The following is a 13,220-nucleotide window of genomic DNA, read 5'->3' as shown; positions in this document are numbered from 1 at the left end:
ATAATCATTTTGTTGATGTCATAATCATTTTGTTGATGTCATAATCATTTTGTTGATGTCATAATCATTTAATGATGTCATAATCATTTGATGTCATAATCATTGGATGATGTCATAATCATTTTGTTGATGTCATAATCATTTGATGATGTCATAATCATTATATGATGTCATAATCATTTTGTTGATGTCATAATCATTTGATGATATCATAATCATTTGATGTCATAATCATTGGATGATGTCATAATCATTTTGTTGATGTCATAATCATTTGATGATGTCATAATCATTAGATGATGTCATAATCATTTTGTTGATATCATAGTCATTTGATGATGTCATAATCATTAGATGATGTCATAATCATTTTGTTGATGTCATAATCATTTGATGATGTCATAATCATTTTGTTGATGTCATAATCATTTTGTTGATGTCATAATGATTTGATGATGTCATAATCATTTGATGTCATAATCATTGGATGATGTCATAATCATTTTGTTGATGTCATAATCATTTGATGATGTCATAATCATTTGATGTCATAATCATTGGAGATGTCATAATCATTTTGTTGATGTCATAATCATTACATGATGTCATAATTATTTTGTTGATGTCATAATCATTTTGTTGATGTCATAATCATTTGATTATGTCATAATCATTTGATGTCATAATCATTTTGTTGATGTCATAATCATTTGATGATGTCATAATCATTTGATGTCATAATCATTGGATGATGTCATAATCATTTTGTTGATGTCATAATCATTTGATCATGTCATAATCATTAGATGATGTCATAATCATTTTGTTGATGTCATAATCATTTGATGATGTCATAATCATTTGATGTCATAATCATTTGATGATGTCATAATCATTTGATGTGATAATCATTGGATGATGTCATAATCATTTTGTTGATGTCATAATCATTTGATGATGTCATAATCATTAGATGATGTCATAATCATTTTGTTGATGTCATAGTCATTTGATGATGTCATAATCATTTGATGTCATATTCATTGCATGATGTCATAATCATTTTGTTGATGTCATAATGATTTGATGATGTCATAATCATTGGATGATGTCATAATCATTTTGTTGATGTCATAATCATTTGATGATGTCATAATCATTAGATGATGTCATAATCATTTTGTTGATGTCATAATCATTTGATGATGTCATAATCATTTGATGTCATAATCATTTTGTTGATGTCATAATCATTTGATGATGTCATAATCATTTGATGTCATAATCATTTGATGATGTCATAATCATTTGATGTCATAATCATTGGATGATGTCATAATCATTTTGTTGATGTCATAATCATTTGATGATGTCGTAATCATTAGATGATGTCATAATCATTTGATGTCATAATCATTGGATGATGTCATAATCATTTTGTTGATGTCATAATCATTTGATGATGCCATAATCATTTGATGTCATAATCATTGGATGATGTCAAAATCATTTGATGATGTCATAATCATTTTGTTGATGTCATAATCATTTGATGATGTCATAATCATTTGATGTCATAATCATTGGATGATGTCATAATCATTTTGTTGATGTCATAATCATTTGATGATGTCGTAGTCATTAGATGATGTCATAATCATTTGATGTCATAATCATTGGATGATGTCATAATCATTTTGTTGATGTCATAATCATTTGATGATGTCATAATCATTTGATGTCATAATCATTGGATGATGTCATAATCATTTTGTTGATGTCATAATCATTTGATGATGTCATAATCATTTGATGTCATACTCATTGGATGATGTCATAATCATTTGATGATGTCATAATCATTTTGTTGATGTCATAATCATTGGATGATGTCATAATCATTAGATGATGTCATAATCATTTTGTTGATGTCATAATCATTTGATGATGTCATAATCATTTGATGATGTCATAATCATTAGATGATGTCTTAATCATTTTGTCGATGTCATAATCATTTGATGATGTCATAATCATTGGATGATGTCATAATCATTTTGTTGATGTCATAATCATTGGATGATGTCATAATCATTGGATGACGTCATAATCATTTTGTTGCTGTCATAATCATTTGATTATGTCATAGTCATTAGATGATGTCATAATCATTTTGTTGATGTCATAATCATTTGATGATGTCATAATCATTTTGTTGATGTCAAAATCATTTGATGATGTCATAATCATTTGATGTCATAATCATTGGATGATGTCATAATCATTTTGTTGATGTCATAATCATTTGATGATGTCATAATCATTAGATGATGTCATAATCATTTTGTTGATGTAATAATCATTTGATGATGTCATAATCATTTGATTTCATAATCATTGGATGATGTCATAATCATTTTGTTGATGTCATAATCATTTGATGATGTCATAATCATTAGATGATGTCATAATTATTTTGTTGATGTCATAATCATTTGATGATGTCATAATCATTTTGTTGATGTCATAATCATTTTGTTGATGTCATAATGATTTGATGATGTCATAATCATTTGATGTCATAATCATTGGATGATGTCATAATCATTTTGTTGATGTCATAATCATTTGATGATGTCATAATCATTAGATGATGTCATAATCATTTTGTTCATGTCATAATCATTTGATGATGTGATAATCAATTGATGTCATAATCATTGGATGATGTCATAATCATTTTGTTGATGTCATAATCATTTGATGATGTCATAATCATTTTGTTGATGTCATAATCATTTGATGATGTCACAATCATTGGATGATCTCATAATCATTTTGTTGATGTCATAATCAATTGATGATGTCATAATCATTAGATGATGTCATAATCATTTTGTTGATGTCATAATGATTTGATGATGTCATAATCATTTTGTTGATATCATAATCATTTGATGTCATAATCATTGGATGATGTCATAATCATTTTGTTGATGTCATAATCATTTGATGATGTCATAATCATTAGATGATGTCATAATCATTTTGTTGATGTCATAATCATTTGATGATGTCATAATCATTTGATGTCATAATCATTGGATGATGTCATAATCATTTTGTTGATGTCATAATCATTTGATGATGTCATAATCATTTGATGTCATAATCATTGGATGATGTCATAATCATTTTGTTGATGTCATAATCATTTGATGTTATAATCATTGGATGATGTCATAATCATTTTGTTGATGTCATAATCATTTGATGATGTCATAATCATTTTGTTGATGTCATAATCATTTTGTTGATGTCATAATGATTTGATGATGTCATAATCATTGTATGATGTCATAATCATTTTGTTGATGTCATAATCATTTGATGATGTCATAATCATTTGATGTCATAATCATTGGATGATGTCATAATCATTTTGTTGATGTCATAATCATTTGATGATGTCATAATCATTTGATGTCATAATCATTGGATGATGTCATAATCATTTGATGATGTCATAATCATTTTGTTGATGTCATAATCATTTGATGATGCCATAATCATTTTGTTGATGTCATAATCATATGATGATGTCATAATCATTAGATGATGTCATAATCATTAGGTGATGTCATAATCATTTTGTTGATGTCATAATCATTTGATGATGCCATAATCATTTTGTTGATGTCATAATCATTTGATGATGTCATAATCATTAGATGATGTCATAATCATTTTGTTGATGTCATAATCATTTGATGATGTCATAATCATTTGATGATGTCATAATCATTAGATGATGTCATAATGATTTTGTTGATGTCATAATCATTGGATGATGTCATAATCATTGGATGATGTCATAATCATTTTGTTGATGTCATAATCATTTTGTTGATGTCATAATCATTTTGTTGATGTCATAATCATTTAATGATGTCATAATCATTTGATGTCATAATCATTGGATGATGTCATAATCATTTTGTTGATGTCATAATCATTTGATGATGTCATAATCATTATATGATGTCATAATCATTTTGTTGATGTCATAATCATTTGATGATATCATAATCATTTGATGTCATAATCATTGGATGATGTCATAATCATTTTGTTGATGTCATAATCATTTGATGATGTCATAATCATTAGATGATGTCATAATCATTTTGTTGATATCATAGTCATTTGATGATGTCATAATCATTAGATGATGTCATAATCATTTTGTTGATGTCATAATGATTTGATGATGTCATAATCATTTGATGTCATAATCATTGGATGATGTCATAATCATTTTGTTGATGTCATAATCATTTGATGATGTCATATTCATTTGATGTCATAATCATTGGAGATGTCATAATCATTTTGTTGATGTCATAATCATTACATGATGTCATAATTATTTTGTTGATGTCATAATCATTTTGTTGATGTCATCATCATTTGATTATGTCATAATCATTTGATGTCATAATCATTTTGTTGATGTCATAATCATTTGATGATGTCATAATCATTTGATGTCATAATCATTGGATGATGTCATAATCATTTTGTTGATGTCATAATCATTTGATCATGTCATAATCATTAGATGATGTCATAATCATTTTGTTGATGTCATAATCATTTGATGATGTCATAATCATTTGATGTCATAATCATTTGATGATGTCATAATCATTTGATGTGATAATCATTGGATGATGTCATAATCATTTTGTTGATGTCATAATCATTTGATGATGTCATAATCATTAGATGATGTCATAATCATTTTGTTGATGTCATAGTCATTTGATGATGTCATAATCATTTGATGTCATATTCATTGCATGATGTCATAATCATTTTGTTGATGTCATAATGATTTGATGATGTCATAATCATTTGATGTCATAATCATTGGATGATGTCATAATCATTTTGTTGATGTCATAATCATTTGATGATGTCATAATCATTAGATGATGTCATAATCATTTTGTTGATGTCATAATCATTTGATGATGTCATAATCATTTGATGTCATAATCATTTTGTTGATGTCATAATCATTTGATGATGTCATAATCATTTGATGTCATAATCATTTGATGATGTCATAATCATTTGATGTCATAATCATTGGATGATGTCATAATCATTTTGTTGATGTCATAATCATTTGATGATGTCGTAATCATTAGATGATGTCATAATCATTTGATGTCATAATCATTGGATGATGTCATAATCATTTTGTTGATGTCATAATCATTTGATGATGCCATAATCATTTGATGTCATAATCATTGGATGATGTCAAAATCATTTGATGATGTCATAATCATTTTGTTGATGTCATAATCATTTGATGATGTCATAATCATTTGATGTCATAATCATTGGATAATGTCATAATCATTTTGTCGATGTCATAATCATTACATGATGTCATAATTATTTTGTTGATGTCATAATCATTTTGTTGATGTCATAATCATTTGATTATGTCATAATCATTTGATGTCATAATCATTGGATGATGTCATAATCATTTTGTTGATGTCATAATCATTTGATGATGTCGTAGTCATTAGATGATGTCATAATCATTTGATGTCATAATCATTGGATGATGTCATAATCATTTTGTTGATGTCATAATCATTTGATGATGTCATAATCATTTGATGTCATAATCATTGGATGATGTCATAATCATTTTGTTGATGTCATAATCATTTGATGATGTCATAATCATTTGATGTCATACTCATTGGATGATGTCATAATCATTTGATGATGTCATAATCATTTTGTTGATGTCATAATCATTGGATGATGTCATAATCATTAGATGATGTCATAATCATTTTGTTGATGTCATAATCATTTGATGATGTCATAATCATTTGATGATGTCATAATCATTAGATGATGTCTTAATCATTTTGTCGATGTCATAATCATTTGATGATGTCATAATCATTGGATGATGTCATAATCATTTTGTTGATGTCATAATCATTGGATGATGTCATAATCATTGGATGACGTCATAATCATTTTGTTGCTGTCATAATCATTTGATGATGTCATAGTCATTAGATGATGTCATAATCATTTTGTTGATGTCATAATCATTTGATGATGTCATAATCATTTTGTTGATGTCAAAATCATTTGATGATGTCATAATCATTTGATGTCATAATCATTGGATGATGTCATAATCATTTTGTTGATGTCATAATCATTTGATGATGTCATAATCATTAGATGATGTCATAATCATTTTGTTGATGTCATAATCATTTGATGATGTCATAATCATTTGATTTCATAATCATTGGATGATGTCATAATCATTTTGTTGATGTCATAATCATTTGATGATGTCATAATCATTAGATGATGTCATAATTATTTTGTTGATGTCATAATCATTTGATGATGTCATAATCATTTTGTTGATGTCATAATCATTTTGTTGATGTCATAATGATTTGATGATGTCATAATCATTTGATGTCATAATCATTGGATGATGTCATAATCATTTTGTTGATGTCATAATCATTTGATGATGTCATAATCATTAGATGATGTCATAATCATTTTGTTCATGTCATAATCATTTGATGATGTGATAATCAATTGATGTCATAATCATTGGATGATGTCATAATCATTTTGTTGATGTCATAATCATTTGATGATGTCATAATCATTTTGTTGATGTCATAATCATTTGATGATGTCACAATCATTGGATGATCTCATAATCATTTTGTTGATGTCATAATCAATTGATGATGTCATAATCATTAGATGATGTCATAATCATTTTGTTGATGTCATAATGATTTGATGATGTCATAATCATTTTGTTGATATCATAATCATTTGATGTCATAATCATTGGATGATGTCATAATCATTTTGTTGATGTCATAATCATTTGATGATGTCATAATCATTAGATGATGTCATAATCATTTTGTTGATGTCATAATCATTTGATGATGTCATAATCATTTGATGTCATAATCATTGGATGATGTCATAATCATTTTGTTGATGTCATAATCATTTGATGATGTCATAATCATTTGATGTCATAATCATTGGATGATGTCATAATCATTTTGTTGATGTCATAATCATTTGATGTTATAATCATTGGATGATGTCATAATCATTTTGTTGATGTCATAATCATTTGATGATGTCATAATCATTTTGTTGATGTCATAATCATTTTGTTGATGTCATAATGATTTGATGATGTCATAATCATTGTATGATGTCATAATCATTTTGTTGATGTCATAATCATTTGATGATGTCATAATCATTTGATGTCATAATCATTGGATGATGTCATATTCATTTGATGATGTCATAATCATTTGATGATGTCATAATCATTTTGTTGATGTCATAATCATTTTGTTGATGTCATAATGATTTGATGATGTCATAATCATTTGATGTCATAATCTTTGGATGATGTCATAATCATTTTGTTGATGTCATAATCATTTGATGTCATAATCATTGGATGATGTCATAATCATTGGATGATGTCATAATCATTTTGTTGATGTCACAATCATTTGATGATGTCATAATCATTTGATGTCATAATCATTGGATGATGTCATAATCATTTTGTTGATGTCATAATCATTTGATGATGTTATAATCATTTGATGGCATAATCATTGGATGATGTCATAATCATTTGATGATGTCATAATCATTTTGTTGATGTCATAATCATTTGATGATGCCATAATCATTTTGTTGATGTCATAATCATTTGATGATGTCATAATCATTAGATGATGTCATAATCATTAGATGATGTCATAATCATTTTGTTGATGTCATAATCATTTGATGATGTCATAATCATTTTGTTGATGTCATAATCATTTGATGTCATAATCATTGGATAATGTCATAATCATTTTGTTGATGTCATAATCATTTGATGATGTCATAATCATTTTGTTGATGTCATAATCATTTTGTTGATGTCATAATGATTTGATGATGTCATAATCATTAGATGATGTCATAATCATTTTGTTGATGTCATAATCATTTGATGATGTCATAATCATTTTGTTGATGTCAAAATCATTTGATGATGTCATAATCATTTGATGTCATAATCATTGGATGATGTCATAATCATTTTGTTGATGTCATAATCATTTGATGATGTCATAATCATTAGATGATGTCATAATCATTTTGTTGATGTAATAATCATTTGATGATGTCATAATCATTTGATTTCATAATCATTGGATGATGTCATAATCATTTTGTTGATGTCATAATCATTTGATGATGTCATAATCATTAGATGATGTCATAATCATTTTGTTGATGTCATAATCATTTGATGATGTCATAATCATTTTGTTGATGTCATAATCATTTTGTTGATGTCATAATGATTTGATGATGTCATAATCATTTGATGTCATAATCATTGGATGATGTCATAATCATTTTGTTGATGTCATAATCATTTGATGATGTCATAATCATTAGATGATGTCATAATCATTTTGTTGATGTCATTATCATTTGATGATGTGATAATCAATTGATGTCATAATCATTGGATGATGTCATAATCATTTTGTTGATGTCATTATCATTTGATGATGTGATAATCAATTGATGTCATAATCATTGGATGATGTCATAATCATTTTGTTGATGTCATAATCATTTGATGATGTCATAATCATTTTGTTGATGTCATAATCATTTGATGATGTCACAATCATTGGATGATCTCATAATCATTTTGTTGATGTCATAATCAATTGATGATGTCATAATCATTAGATGATGTCATAATCATTTTGTTGATGTCATAATGATTTGATGATGTCATAATCATTTGATGTCATAATCATTGGATGATGTCATAATCATTTTGTTGATGTCATAATCATTTGATGATGTCATAATCATTAGATGATGTCATAATCATTTTGTTGATGTCATAATCATTTGATGATGTCATAATCATTTGATGTCATAATCATTGGATGATGTCATAATCATTTTGTTGATGTCATAATCATTTGGTGATGTCATAATCATTTGATGTCATAATCATTGGATGATGTCATAATCATTTTGTTGATGTCATAATCATTTGATGTTATAATCATTGGATGATGTCATAATCATTTTGTTGATGTCATAATCATTTGATGATGTCATAATCATTTTGTTGATGTCATAATCATTTTGTTGATGTCATAATGATTTGATGATGTCATAATCATTGGATGATGTCATAATCATTGGATGATGTCATAATCATTTTGTTGATGTCATAATCATTTGATGTCATACTCATTGGATGATGTCATAATCATTTGATGATGTCATAATCATTTTGTTGATGTCATAATCATTGGATGATGTCATAATCATTTTGATGATGTCATAATCATTTGATGATGTCATAATCATTAGATGATGTCATAATCATTTTGTTGATGTCATAATCATTTGATGATGTCATAATCATTTGATGTCATAATCATTGGATGATGTCATATTCATTTGATGATGTCATAATCATTTGATGATGTCATAATCATTTTGTTGATGTCATAATCATTTTGTTGATGTCATAATGATTTGATGATGTCATAATCATTTGATGTCATAATCTTTGGATGATGTCATAATCATTTTGTTGATGTCATAATCATTTGATGTCATAATCATTGGATGATGTCATAATCATTGGATGATGTCATAATCATTTTGTTGATGTCACAATCATTTGATGATGTCATAATCATTTGATGTCATAATCATTGGATGATGTCATAATCATTTTGTTGATGTCATAATCATTTGATGATGTTATAATCATTTGATGTCATAATCATTGGATGATGTCATAATCATTTGATGATGTCATAATCATTTTGTTGATGTCATAATCATTTGATGATGCCATAATCATTTTGTTGATGTCATAATCATTTGATGATGTCATAATCATTAGATGATGTCATAATCATTAGATGATGTCATAATTATTTTGTTGATGTCATAATCATTTGATGATGTCATAATCATTTTGTTGATGTCATAATCATTTGATGTCATAATCATTGGATAATGTCATAATCATTTTATTGATGTCATAATCATTTGATGATGTCATAATCATTTTGTTGATGTCATAATCATTTTGTTGATGTCACAATGATTTGATGATGTCATAATCATTGGATGATGTCATAATCATTGGATGATGTCATAATCATTTTGTTGATGTCATAATCATTTGATGATGTCATAATCATTTGATGTCATACTCATTGGATGATGTCATAATCATTTGATGATGTCATAATCATTTTGTTGATGTCATAATCATTTTGTTGATGTCATAATGATTTGATGATGTCATAATCATTTGATGTCATAATCTTTGGATGATGTCATAATCACTTTGTTGATGTCATAATCATTTGATGTCATAATCATTGGATTATGTCATAATCATTGGATGATGTCATAATCATTTTGTTGATGTCACAATCATTTGATGATGTCATAATCATTTGATGTCATAATCATTGGATGATGTCATAATCATTTTGTTGATGTCATAATCATTTGATGATGTCATAATCATTTGATGTCATAATCATTGGATGATGTCATAATCATTTTGTTGATGTCATAATCATTTGAAGATGTCATAATCATTTGATGTCATAATCATTGGATGATGTCATAATCATTTTGTTGATGTCATAATCATTTGATGTCATAATCATTGGATGATGTCATAATCATTTTGTTGATGTCATAATCATTTGATGATGCCATAATCATTTTGTTGATGTCATAATCATTTGATGATGTCATAATCATTAGATGATGTCATAATCATTTTGTTGATGTCATAATCATTTGATGATGTCATAATCATTTTGTTGATGTCATAATCATTTGATGATGTCATAATCATTTGATGTCATAATCATTGGATGATGTCATAATCATTTTGTTGATGTCATAATCATTTGAAGATGTCATAATCATTTGATGTCATAATCATTGGATGATGTCATAATCATTTTGTTGATGTCATAATCATTTGATGTCATAATCATTGGATGATGTCATAATCATTTTGTTGATGTCATAATCATTTGATGATGTCATAATCATTTTGTTGATGTCACAATCATTTTGCTGATGTCATAATGATTTGATGATGTCATAATCATTGGATGATGTCATATTCATTGGATGATGTCATAATCATTTTGTTGATGTCATAATCATTTGATGATGTCATAATCATTAGATGATGTCATAATCATTGGATGATGTCATAATCATTTGATGATGTCATAATCATTTTGTTGATGTCATAATCATTGGATGATGTCAAAATCATTTGATGTCATAATCATTGGATGATGTCATAATCATTTTGTTAATGTTATAATCATTTGATGTCATAATCATTGGATGATGTCATATTCATTTGATGATGTCATAATCATTAGATGATGTCATAATCATTTTGTTGATGTCATAATCATTTGATGATGTCATAATCATTTTGTTGATGTCATAATCATTTTGTTGATGTCATAATGATTTGATGATGTCATAATCATTTGATGTCATAATCTTTGGATGATGTCATAATCATTTTGTTGATGTCATAATCATTTGATGTCATAATCATTGGATAATGTCATAATCATTTTGTTGATGTCATAATCATTACATGATGTCATAATTATTTTGTTGAAGTCATAATCATTTTGTTGATGTCATAATCATTTGATTATGTCATAATCATTTGATGTCATAATCATTGGATGATGCCATAATCATTTTGTTGATGTCATAATCATTTGATGATGTCATAATCATTAGATGATGTCATTATCATTTTGTTGATGTCATAATGTTTTGATGATGTCATAATCCTTTGATGTCATAATCATTGGATGATGTCATAATCATTTTGTTGATGTCATAATCATTTGATGATGTCATAATCATTTGATGTCATAATCATTGGATGATGTCATAATCATTTTGTTGATGTCATAATCATTTGATAATGTCATAATCATTAGATAATGTCATAATCATTTTGTTGATGTCATAATCATTGGATGATGTCATAATCATTTGATGATGTCATAATCATTTTGTTGATGTCATAATCATTGGATGATGTCATAATCATTGGATGATGTCATAATCATTTTGTTGATGTCATAATCATTTGATGATGTCAAAATCATTTGATGTCATAATCATTTGATGATGTCATAATCATTTTGTTAATGTCAAAATCATTTTGTTGATGTCATAATGATTTGATGATGTCATAATCATTGGATGATGTCATAATCATTGGATGATGTCATAATCATTTTGTTTATGTCATAATCATTTGATGATGTCATAATCATTTGATGTCATAATCATTGGATGATGTCATAATCATTTGATGATGTCATAATCATTTTGTTGATGTCATAATCATTTGATGTCATAATCATTTTGTTGATATCATAATGATTTGATGATGTCATAATCATTTGATGTCATAATCATTGGATGATGTCATAATCATTTTGTTGATGTCATAATCATTTGATGATGTCATAATCATTTGATGTCATATTCATTTAATGATGTCATAATCATTAGATGATGTCATAATCATTTTGTCAATGCCATAATCATTTGATGATTTCATAATCATTGGATGATGTCATTATCATTTTGTTGATGTCATAATCATTTGATGATGTCATAATCATTGGATGATGTCATAATCATTTTGTTGATGTCATAATCATTTTATGATGTCATAATCATTAGATGATGTCATAATCATTTTGTTGATGTCATAATCATTTGATGATGTCATAATCATTTTGTTGATGTCAAAATCATTTGATGATGTCATAATCATTTGATGTCATAATCATTGGATGATGTCATAATCATTTTGTTGATGTCATAATCATTTGATGATGTCATAATCATTAGATGATGTCATAATCATTTTGTTGATGTCATAATCATTTGATGATGTCATAATCAATTGATGTCATAATCATTGGATGATGTCATAATCATTTTGTTGATGTCATAATCAT

This window comes from Dendrobates tinctorius, unplaced genomic scaffold, assembly GCF_039654945.1.
Source record: "Dendrobates tinctorius isolate UK_male_01 unplaced genomic scaffold, ASM3965494v1 ptg000019l, whole genome shotgun sequence".
Taxonomy (NCBI): Eukaryota; Metazoa; Chordata; class Amphibia; order Anura; family Dendrobatidae; genus Dendrobates; species Dendrobates tinctorius.
The sequence above is the reverse complement of the archived record's forward strand: the minus strand, read 5'-3'. Positions refer to the sequence as shown.